The 9,507-nt window shown below is 36.6% G+C and overlaps 1 long non-coding RNA gene across 1 annotated transcript; it reads right to left on the bottom strand.

Moving 5' to 3' along the window:
* Window positions 1-6,159: 6,159 nt before the first annotated feature.
* LOC144959798 (uncharacterized) lies at window positions 6,160-8,366 on the bottom strand. The gene is made up of 3 exons (XR_013642678.1): window positions 8,214-8,366; window positions 7,358-7,594; window positions 6,160-6,468 (listed from the first exon to the last, which is right to left on the bottom strand). It is a non-coding gene; the product is annotated as an uncharacterized LOC144959798 (long non-coding RNA).
* Window positions 8,367-9,507: the final 1,141 nt, after the last annotated feature.

Below are 9,507 nucleotides of genomic sequence, written 5' to 3'. Positions count from 1 at the left end.
ATGTAAGGTACTGAAAAATGAAATGAAATTAGATTGAAACATTTATATAGCGCAATAATTTACTAAACATGCTCAAAGCGTTTTACAAAGGGTCCCTGTTCAACAGCAACACATAACACCAACATCTTGGTTTTAGTTCTCCAATTTTCCTCTCATTCCTGGTGGTGCAGGTCTTACGTGCATGTAAGGTGCTGAAAAATTAAATTAAATTAGATTAGAGCATTTATATAGCTCAATATCCACTAAACATGCTCAAAGTGCTTTACAAAGGGTCCCTGTCCAACAGCAACATGTAACATGTACACTATAACGAGACACGACGCCTGTTAGGCGACATAAAATTTTTTTTTCCGACAAAGACAATGCTGCTAACAGCCAGGTATCCCTTTTACACCTGAGTATGGCAAGAGAATATAAGTAAAGAGCATTTTCAAAGGACTCAACTATGCGCCAAGAAAGGCTCGAACCCGGGACTTTCTGATCCAAAAGCGAGTGTCATACCACAAGACTACATAGCCGCATAAATTAAGTGAGAGAAGTTAGAATTTGGAATCCAAAGAGCATGAATAAAAACATGGGTAGGTACAGAATGAACCTTCCTATGGATACCTTGATTTTATAGATAGTATGCACTTGGCTAAGAAGCTCACAACATTGCCATCCGGAAGTATAATGGACTAACACACAAACCTATGTGTAACCTTAAACGTTTATAGTCTGGTTCATGCAGTTAAGTGAGAAGTACTCATAAACGCAGATGGCAAAATACAATATCAAAGGCTTGAGTGACGTCATCTTCGTTCTATCTATAGCTACCAGGAGGCCCTGACCTTTGACCCACAAGTACAGATTGACTCAATGGATGGCCATGTTGTGACTGCTTTCATTTTTGAATACTATAGATAGTTCGAAGTTGACGTCACTCTGGGTCTTTGTTATTGTTTTTTGCTATCCACGTTTATGAGTAGTTCTCACTAAACCATGTTAACCAGACTATATACGTTCATGGTTGCACACAAGTGTTGGTCCGTTATACTTCCGGATGGCAATGTTGTGAGCTTCTTAGCCAAGCGCATACTATCTATAGAAGGGGGAAGCAGTTAAAAAAACATGTAGTCCTTTCGAGCCATAAGGCACCATGGAGCAGGAGTTTATTACAGTTTCTTCAGCGTTAAGTTCACAATAGAAATTGCTTGCTACCTACCCTTTGGATAGGACACTAGTCAGTTGCAAAAAATTATCCAGCTACAGCTACACAATCACTGCTGGATGGACAGAAATTACATGAGGGAGGTAAATGGGGGATGGGGAGGGAGGTGTGTGTGTGGGGGGGGGGGGGTATAATAAAGATATTCTTAAACGCTGGTATTTGCAATTTCAGACTCACTCTCACTACATGTGAAATTAAAGAAAATAAGAAGCAGGCACCAGTATAAGATAAAGATCTGAACCAGTGTGTATGAAAGGTGCCAGACAAAGCAAGAAAGAAAAAAAGAAGAAAAAAAACCATCCCAAAAAAGCAGTCGACCTCGACTGGGGATTGAACTTCAGATCTTCTGATTACTGGTCAGACGTGCTACCATTACACATATTATGCATTGTCGTTCATATGGATGGAATGTCATGCATGGGTGCCAGCAGGAAGAAGTGTTGAAACCTGAAACTAAAATTTCAGCACTTTGCCAAACCTGAAAATGTTCCTGCTGAAAATGCGGCCTAAACTTTACTCTTATTTCATCACCGTTTTTATACCATTATTAAATGATTACACAGCAAACATATTGACACAAATCTACCTCAATACACTGAAAAGGTGGCTGAATCACGTTTTCGAATTTTTACCGGTGCTATTAGGTTATTTTACTCAAAACACTGAAACCGGAGGTATTTGACTTCGAGATATCGCGAAACCGGAATTCCGGCATGAACCGGAAAACTGGCACCCATGGCTGTCAGTTTTAGAGGGATTGTCAAGAGTCAAAGCTGTGGGGTTGAATCCCAGCTCTGCCATTTATGTTTTTTTTGGTTGCCTTCTCTCTACAGAGTGATAAATGTCTCAACCTCCAACCCCCTCTTTTTTTTTTTTCTTCTCTTTTAAATATTTTCTCTATCTTTTAGCTGCTTTCTATAAAATATTGCAAATTGTAATGGTGGCATTTTTATCCACCTCCTCCGTTGGAGGTGTATATTAATGCACCGTTTTTATGCACCTCCGTTGGAAGTGTATATTAACGCACCATTTTTATGCACCTCCGTTGGAGGTGTATATAGTAATGCACCGTTTTTATGCATCTCCACTGCGTTGGAGGTGTATAATAGTGGACCTCTTTTATGCACCTCCGGAGGTTTATACTAATGCACCGTTTTTACGCACTTCTGTTGAGGGCGTATTAACGGACGTCCAATGCGGGTGAAGGTTAAGATACTGTTTCTTTTTTGTTGTTTTTTTTTCACCTCCGTTAGGTGTATATTAATGCACATCTGTTGGGGGTAAAGGTTAACATACTGTTTATACAGCCTGTTTAATTATCAATTCAATCTTCGCTCTGTGTCAATTGCTCAGGAATTGCACTAACTTGGCCATCAGTAATACTGATCTTTACCCCCATTATATTTTAGTGCAGTTATTCCCGTATGTCATGGGTCATTTTTGACCATACATTACTCCTTAATGGTCAAATATGAGGTAGTGCGGCTATGTGGTCTAGTGGTATGACACTCGCTTTCAGATCAGAAGATCCTGGGTTCGAGCCTTGCTCGGCGCATAGCTGAGTCCTTGGAGAAGGCTCTTTACTCACATTCTCTCACTGTACTCAGATGTAAAATGAGTACCTGGCCGTTAACAGCGTCGTCTTTGTCCGAAAAATTGTAATATCGCCTAACAGGCGTCCTGTCCCATCCGACATGTTAAATGTTGCTGTTGACCAGTGACCCCTTGTAAAGCGCTTTGAGCACATTTAGTGGATATTGCGCGATATAAAGCTCAATTGTTTTTTTTTGTATTTTTTTTAGTGGCAGGAATGATATCATGGCAGTAGGGTTTTACGGTGCTTGCAACACATTTAGCTCATATCAGCACCAGTACAAAAAGAAGAAAAGGGGATAGTAAAGTTTTAGAATTACAATCAAAGTACATAAGAAAAAGTAAAACAAAGGGGAATTAGTTCAAATATGGAACATGTAAATTCCAGGAGCACACCATGGGAGGTCAAGGACCCCACTCAATTACCCTCCCAAAATAAAAACAAAGCAACCTGGAAAAGGAAATATAGGGTGATAGAGACAGTAACAATCACCTCCCTGACCCACCATGGGATGTCAAAATCAAATGCTTGCAAGAAATATAAATAAATAAATAAAATTCCCTTTATTCATCCCCAAGGGGAAATTTGTCTCTAGGGTCTATTCCAAGGGAAGACTGGAATAACCCATGCAAAGTGAGCTAGGGAGAGATGACTTGCTCAAGGCCACACAACGCAGCGGCGGGTGATTGAACTCGGTACCTTTCGGGTAGGAAGCAAAGACCGTACCACTGAGCCACGCTGGAGAAACAAGAACATGGGTCATTGAACACAAGCAAAAGTTCAAATTTATACTTTATTAAATTAAAAAAGGCATGGTTTATAAAAAAATGGAAACAGATGGCTGCAACTCTATTTGACATGTTGCTGCTAGTCCTCAGTCGCTTGTTCCCAGGTAGGAGGGCATTGGTGTGTGTGTGGACCTGGAACCCTGGAGTGGATAATAACAGTCAGAGGCAATATGGACACATGAAAGTGTCGTTTTTTTAAAAAATGGACAGTGACAAAACAAACGGTCATCCACACTCGACAGCTTTGCTCTGTCACTGCAAAGAAATGATCGACAACCCGACCTTTGCATTCCTCCAATGATATCACCCCTTTGGCTATCCCACAAATCGTAGAAAGGCGGGAACAGGTCCTTTTCTCATTTTGGTCCATCAGTACGTAACACCATTCCACAGAGCATCCGAGAATCCAAATCATTGTCCGTTTTCAAGAAATCCTTGAAAACATTTCTTTTGATGTCATGTACTTTAAATATTGTTTTGTGTTTATGTAATTTAAAGCGCCAAGAGCCTCATTGTTGAGGATACCGTGTGCTCATAAGAGTCTAATATTATTATTATTATTATTATTATTATTATTAAGAGCCACATGTTCCTGATTTTTCAACATCATGACTGCATGGTCTACGAAAACATATTACAATGGAAGACGCTGTGGATGATCAGCATGACGGTATGTCACCCGCATAAGGGCTGCATCATCATTCGCGTTCTGACGCAGGGCCTCCTGATGAACGTTTTGATGACATGCCAACCGATCCCCTGCAACTGCCAAACCTGTCGTGCTTGATAATATCAATATCAGCCGCTGGTGTTCCCCTTCACTCTTGTTGTTTGTGTCGTTGCAAAAATTGGGAATACCAGCTCTCTTGCATGCTGGCCAAGAATTCAGTATGTCACCTGACAGCCCAGCAGTCTGTCAGGTAAGTGGAAAAGTTGGGGCACCACTGATGGACCTGAAACAACAAAAAAATAAAGAATACAAAACAATCCATTATGAAAAACCCTTTTTAAATGTACATAATAATAACAATAATAATAATAATAATAATAATAATAATAATAATAATAATAATAACAATAACAATAACAATAATAATAATAACAATAACAATAACAATAATAATAACAATAATAACAATAATAATAATAATAACAATAATAACGATAATAAGAATAATAATAATGATAATAATAATAATAATAATAATAATAATAATAATAATAATATAATAATAATAATAATAATAATAATAATAATAATAATAATAATAATAATAATAATAATGATAATAATAATAAAGAATAATAATAATAATAATAATAATAATATTTCTATAGCACCTTTTGTGGAAATCTCATCCTGAACAAAATAAAATTGAATGAGAACAATGTATCAATAAAGCATACTTCTAGAATAATTCCATGAGGTGTATTGAGTAGGTAGATAAGGATTAAAAAAGAAAAAAAAAAGATATTAGTAACTTCTGACATCTGAATTTAGTCCATTTGCTGTTTAGTTATATAAATTTAATTTTGAAAGACATGAAATCTTTAACAAGATAAGCATACTTTTAAATTGTGAATTGGATTCAATAGACTGATGTCACGTCGCCCAGCAATGGCGGCCATCGTGGTTCTAAACTAAGAAAATCGGTACTTTTTATTCTTCATGTTGGCTAGAACTTTTCATCTGTCTGGTGGTCAGAATGTGTAAAAGTCAAAACATGATCAGATTTATAATGGGTTTTTTTTTCCCTCTGGATACGCTTTTATGCTCGTTGGAGAAATATTTCATAAGGGCGTCCACCATTGTTCCGATAGTTTTGAGCCAGTTGCTAAGTTACCATGCGTCATTACGAGGGAAGTGACGTCACGACTGTTGAAGCGTATTACAGTGCAAACCCAGGATAACGACATAATTATCGTTATGTTAGGGTTTTCAAGATGGTAGGAAAAGCCCTATTGACTGATGACTTTTTAAAAAAATCGCTTCCTGCTTCCCTCTAAAACCCCTGTTACTGTAAAATCGGTCATACAATCTTCAGCCTGAAGCTTTGGCCTTAATGGAAGAAGAAGAAAAGGGGGAGTGGTGAGACAAAAATGATGTGATGCACTGATCAGTGCCTGCCACAAAAAGGCCCAACCGCGTCAGAATAGGAAAAGAATCGTAAATAGAAAAAAATGTTTTTATATGAACCTGAGGGCAACAGTGATAGGTTGATAAACATTGGTTGGTAACAAAGTGAACTCATTAGCTATGAGTAAGAGATGACCCTAGTCATAAACGACGCTGCCTATGTGGCTGGAAGTTGTTGCATCAAAGGTTGATGTCAACTGCCAACTATTGCTATATTGATGTCGCTAAACAGGGTTTTACTAAGACGTATGTCGCCAAGTAGTAGCAATCAAAGGAGAAAAAGAAAAATATATTCCAATGCCTCGGGAGCCCGGAAAATGATACACCAAATGAGAGGGACAGACTCACCTTCTTCAACAACTCCTGGAATTTTATTTCACAGGTAGACATGACTGGCCCATGGCAAATTCCTCTTAAGACGACTTTTCATCTCCAGGAAGTTGAAGATTGGCATGTTTTGACCGCATTGCTTTAAGACATGGAAGTGGCACAGCAGGCCAGTGGCATCTGTGAAAACTGACCTGCATGCCGCCACTTCCATTTTACACTTGTCAGTCATATACACAGCAGTCCTGGACAGATCTCAACAAAAGACCTGAAAATCTGAAGCATTCTGCTGATTTTTTCTGTTGTCTCTTCCCGAAGGAAAGCATAATATACCGCTCTCCCCTTTCCACTGGTGTCTTCTTCTACCATCAATTGATACGACGGAAAGCTGCTCCAATTTTTTTGTATGTGCCTATGAAAAACAAAAATGTCAAACAGTAAGAATTAATACTAGTATTAAATCATACACCAGTGATGATAAATGCAATATGTCAAAAAGGAGGAAAATACATAATTCCATCAGTCAAACTCATAAAAACAAAATAGGAGGAAAATACATCATTCCATCAGTCAAACTCATAAAAACAAAAAAGGAGGAAAATACATCATTCCATCCATCAAACTCATAAAAACAAAATAGGAGGAAAATACATCATTCCATCAGTCAAACTCATAAAAACAAAAAAGGAGGAAAATACATCATTCCATCAGTCAAACTCATAAAAACAAAAAAGGAGGAAAATACATCATTCCATAAGGCAAACTCACAAAAACAATGTCATATCATAAAATAATTTTTTTTCTATACTATATAACTAATTCTAGTGTACATCTTTTAACGGTACAGATATAACTTACTTTTTGTAAATTTTTGCTGAACTGTCCTTTTCTTAAAAGAACTTAAAAAAAATACCTTCTATTCAAAAGATTTAAAATAAACTTTCGGTCAAAAGGCCTGAAAGTATTTGTTTATGACTTGTATTACATTTTTTAACTCGCTCCTTACAGATCATTTTCAGCTTTTTTTCACAAAATGGCAGGCTTACCCAGCAGAAAAATTGATATTTTTAAGCTCAAACAATCTCTCTACAAAACAACTTCATGTTCTTATTAAACGAAGATCATTCTTCAAAGTTTGTGATGTACACAAAATAAATCTGAATAAGAAAAATGTATATTGCGTCATTACAAATGTGACGATTTTGATGCAGGAGGTAAGGAGAGAGTTAAAACCAAAAAGCTACATATTATACACAAAAATAGCTCTGATTCTGAAAGATTTGGGGAAAAGCTAAACTCACCATCAAGGAAAACCACGTCTGGATATGACTTGTAATGTTTCCAGCATTGCATTTGTGGCAAAGGTTACAATGTCCATTAAGTGGCCTCCACTGTCCTGAATGAATGACTGACATCTAACTGGACCTTGCCAGATATTTCAACCTCTGCCAATGAGGCCAGTGGCTGATCCGTCTGTTTTTTTTTTTGTTTGTTGCTTTAGGTCTCTTCCAACACAATTGAGGTTATATGAGAGACCGCTGAAACAAACAAACAAGCAATCTAACAAAAATAGTACAAATGTAAATCAAAATCATAACCTAAAGATATCATAAGCTAAATTATAAATAACCAAGAACAAACAGGCAGAAGATTTACAGAAAAAAAATATCCCCTGTCAAAAATACAATCACAAACCAAAGCAGGATAGGCTAGTAAAGAGAAGAAGAAACGACATCACTATCGGATCGTACACCCATGCGAACATCATCTGTGACTTTGTTCCTGCATGAGACGGTTTCAGTGCACAACATGAATTATATCAGGACAAACTACAGCACATCAAAACTGGCATCATCCTGTTATTTATGGACGTTTTATCTGTTTTCGTATATCAAATTGAAGCTTACATTCAATTTCTCATTATTTATTTCTTCGAGCTTCGAGCAGCAACATTTATATTATTATTTATGGAGAGACTAAGAAGCAAGGAAAAAGAGTGATTCATACCATGACATGTGACTTAGATCTTCAATATTGTAATGAAAATAAATGCTTGCAATCACATACATCATAACATATAATTACATTTTTTATCAACACTCACAAAACCAAAACAATTAAATTCTAAATTCATAAACATTTCAAAAACAAACTCACAGTGGTGTATCAAAGCACGAACGTCGCTCAATGTGAGGGTCTTGTTGTACTTTGTATCCATAAGGTGAAGCAGTCCACCGTTACTGGGATTCAGTCTCACAACCTCCTGTCATTTGGAAACAAACAAAAATAAACAAAATAAATAAAACCAAAAACAAAACAAAACAAAACAAAAAAATATTAAAAAAAAAAAAAAAATTTATAAAATAAAAAATACAATGTGGTATGTTCGAATTCTAATGGAAAAGATTCTCTTTGAAATCAAATATCTAAAAATAGGAGGAAACAGAAAAGTCTTATAATTCAAAACTGCCTTAAAATTTATTTTTCAAAAATTGAGCTTTTATATACCTTAATATCAACTAAACATGCTCAAAGCGCTTTACAAGGGGTCCCTGACATACAGCAACATGTAACATGTAGAACGAGACATGACGCCTGTAACGATAGTACATTTTTTTTGACAGAGACAATGCTGTTGACAGCGAGGTACTCATTTTACACCCGAGTACGATGAGAGAATGTGGGTAAAGAGTCTTTTCCAAGGACTGAACGATGCGCCAAGCAAGGCCTGAACCCAGCAACTTCCGATCCGAAAGCAAGTGTCATACCACAAGACTACAAAACTGCCTACTGCACGTCTCTGGTGTTGAGGAAATTACAGTTGCTTAATTGTTGGACCAATACAGTTTTAACTGTATTAGATTGGATTGGATGGATAGATACAGCAATAAATCAATCGTCTAAAACCACTTCAGATTTACGCTTGATAAAAATCTGATTCACATGCCGAAAAATGTATAAATTTCACAACAGTTCATCACATGCTATAATTTGATCATGACAGTTGACAGATTTCTCAGATCTATTGCGATTGAATTTGAAAATAGTTATTGCCGGTCAGTTCAAATAATTTCTGACATTCAAAATCATTGATAGATTTTCATTCTTTAGAAAAAATCAAAAATAGAAAAATCTACTGAAATGAACAAGTATGGAAACATCGTGGGGATGAAATTTGACAATGACAGTTCCTAAAGATAGTATGCGCTTGGCTAAGAAGCTCACAACATTGCCATCCGGAAGTATAACGGACCAACACACAAAACTGTGTGTATCCATGAACATTCATAGTCTGGCTAATACAGTTTGGTGTGAATTACTCAGAAACACGGATGGCAAAAAACAATAACAAAGATATGAGTGACGTCAACTTCATTCTATCTATAAAAGAGCTTTTTCGTTGTCTTCATTTTCAATAATTAAAAACGATGGCTGCATTATAAAAGTTATT

The sequence above is a fragment of the Berghia stephanieae genome, chromosome 14 (assembly GCF_034508935.2).
Source record: "Berghia stephanieae isolate SIO BIC M18660-M18661 chromosome 14, UCSD_Bste_1.3, whole genome shotgun sequence".
In the NCBI taxonomy this organism is placed as follows: Eukaryota; Metazoa; Mollusca; class Gastropoda; order Nudibranchia; family Aeolidiidae; genus Berghia; species Berghia stephanieae.
The sequence above is the reverse complement of the archived record's forward strand: the minus strand, read 5'-3'. Positions and strand labels throughout refer to the sequence as shown.